Source organism: Microtus ochrogaster, linkage group LG1 (genome assembly GCF_000317375.1).
Source record: "Microtus ochrogaster isolate Prairie Vole_2 linkage group LG1, MicOch1.0, whole genome shotgun sequence".
Taxonomy (NCBI): Eukaryota; Metazoa; Chordata; class Mammalia; order Rodentia; family Cricetidae; genus Microtus; species Microtus ochrogaster.
In genome coordinates, this window is record NC_022027.1 from 4,893,003 (window position 1) to 4,895,661 (window position 2,659).

A 2,659-nucleotide genomic window follows, 5' to 3' on the forward strand; every position below is an offset into this window, starting at 1 on the left:
GTGTGTGGTGCGTGCATGCAGAGCCAGGGGAAGATGCAGTACGTGTGTGGTGCGTGCATGCAGAGCCAGGGGAAGATGCAGTACGTGTGTGGTGTGTGCATGCAGAGCCAGGGGAAGATGCAGTACCCTGGCTCTTTCACTCTCAGCTTTATTACCTCGAAACAGGGTCTCTCACTGACCCAGCTGGGGCTATGGCCACACCCTCACAGCCACACCCATCCCTTTGTATGGATGCTGCAGATTCCCACTAAGGTCCTCACACTCCCAGAGTAGATGCTCTTTCTACCAAGCCATGGGCAGCCCTTCTTCCTTCCTTTTCCACAGGGATTTGGACAGAACCAGTGTTTTGTGGAGGTTAGGTACGTGCTGTAGGGCTGAGCCTTGGTCCACCCTGTGTGTTGATTTTGTAGCTTGCTGCTTGTCTGAAAGTGTTGGTCAACTCCAGGAATGTCCTGTCTTAGGGTCTTTTACACACACAATCATGTTCATCTTACATTGCTCTGGCCAAGACTGCAAACTCTGTTGGATGAGAAGAGACAGTGGCACGCTTGTCCTGGTTCAGCTCCACTTGGCACTTGTACGATGCTGGTGGTCAGTTTGTTGCACGTAACTTACCCCCGCATAGCTGTGGTGGTTGCTGTAGGCAGAGTTTTCCTGTCCCAGCAGACATTTCCTTTTGTTTGTTTCCCAGCCACATAGACTCCTGAAATAATCACACAGAAACTAGATTATTTAAGTCACTGCTTGTCCCATTGGTTCTAGCTTCTCATTTGCTAACTCTTACATCCTAATTTAACTCATCTCCATTCATCTGTGCATCACCACAAGGTCGTGGCCTACCAGCAAAGTTTCATTGTGTCTGTCTCTGGTGGAGGCTCCATGGCTTCTCTTCATCTCTGCCTCCTTTCTCCCAGCATTCAGTTTAGGTTTCCCTGCCTAGCTCTGCTCTATCCTATCAGGCCAAGCCAGTTTCTTTATTCATTACTAGTAATCACAGCATACAGAGGAGAATCCCACATTAATTTCACAAATAACCAACACTGAGACTTAATATTACTTATAAGTGCTTCGCCAATAGCTCAGGCTTATTGCTAGCTAGCTCTTACATTTAAATTGACCCACATTTCGTATCTACCCTCTACCATGTGACTTAGTACCTTTCCTCAGTGTCTGCTTGTGACTCCTGTTACTCCACCACTCTTCATCCCAGCATTCTCTCTGTCTCAGCCTGTCTTGCCCAGTCTCTTCTTGCCCAGCTGTCAGTCAACCAGCTTTTTATTAACAATGAGAGCAATGCAGTGTGCAGAAGGGTTATTCCCCAGCAGTTGGCTTTGAATGCCTTGGCCTTGAAATGCAAGGAAGCCTTAGTGAGGCATTGTCTGGATCTGGTTGGCCCAGGTGTGTGTGTCCATGTCTGTATACACAGGTGCATATGTATGTGTGTGCATGTGTGCACATGCACATGTGTATATTGTGTCTCTGTGTGCATGTCTCTGTGTGTGCACATGCGTGTGTTTATGTCTCTGTGCCTGTACACATGTCTCTGTGTGTGCCTGTATTTGTGTGTCTGTGTGTGTGTCTGTGTGTGCATATCTGTTCGTGTGTGTGCATGTCTCTCTGCATGTGTGCGTGCGTGTGTACGTGCATGTCTTGGTTGTTTGTTGAGGAGGGAAGACCTGACAGAGCACAGTAACAGTGTCCATGGGCTAGGCCTGGACCTAGGGAGGGACACGAGCCAGCTGAGCATGAGCAGCGAGCGGGTGGCATGGGTGCATTTGTTTTCTGCACCAGTGATTATGGCTCTGCTGTGACTAGCTACCTGCAACACCTGTGCCTGTGGCTTCCTTGCCTACCAGCCTCTCCCTCCTTGTGGCAAAAATATTTTATTATAAGGGCTATCAGTCTTCATCCTGGCCTCTGCTGCTGTTTGGAGATGATTATGTGACTATTTTTTTACCCCTGGTTCGGTGTTGGAGTTGTACTGTATTCCTTTATTATCTTCTCTGTTTTTAAATCTGTCTGTCTCTCTACCTATCTATTTTTGAGATAGTAGAGCAGGCTGGCCTGGAACTCACAAAGACCCTCCTGCCTCTGCCTCCCGAGTGCTGGGATTAAATGTGTGCACTCCACACTCATATCAATTCATTTTTTAAAAGGTTTATTTGATTTTTATTTGTGTGAATGCATGTGTCGGAGGTGGGGCTTGTGCACATGCATGCTGGTGCCTGCGGAGAGCAGAAAAAGTGTCAGATCCCCAGGGTCTGGCTTTAGAGGTGGTTGTGAGCTGCTGGATGTGGGGGCTGGAAAATAAAGCCAGGTCCTTCGCAAGGGCAGCAAGTGCTCTTACCCACAGAGTCATCTCTCCATCCCTAATTCATTTTTTAACTGACAAAAAATAACCAAGTGTATTTATGAGGTGTGGGTTGATGTTTCAGACATATGTAGCTTGTAATCATTACAGCAGGATATCTGATTTTTCTGTCATCTCAGACTATCCTGTCTATCAATGCACAATCTTCCTTGTAGTGAATGTAACGAAGATCCCTTCGTGTGTGTGAGAGAGATGATAGATAGATAGATGATAGATAGATAGATAGATAGATAGATAGATAGATAGATAGATAGATAGATAGATGATAGATAGATAGATGATAGATAG

General features: G+C 46.5%; 1 protein-coding gene across 7 annotated transcripts in view; it reads left to right on the forward strand.

The window, feature by feature from the left end:
* Nwd1 (NACHT and WD repeat domain containing 1) overlaps positions 1-2,659 on the forward strand; it is a 78,967-nt gene that overhangs the window by 22,455 nt on the left and 53,853 nt on the right. The gene's annotated exons all lie outside the window — the stretch shown is intronic.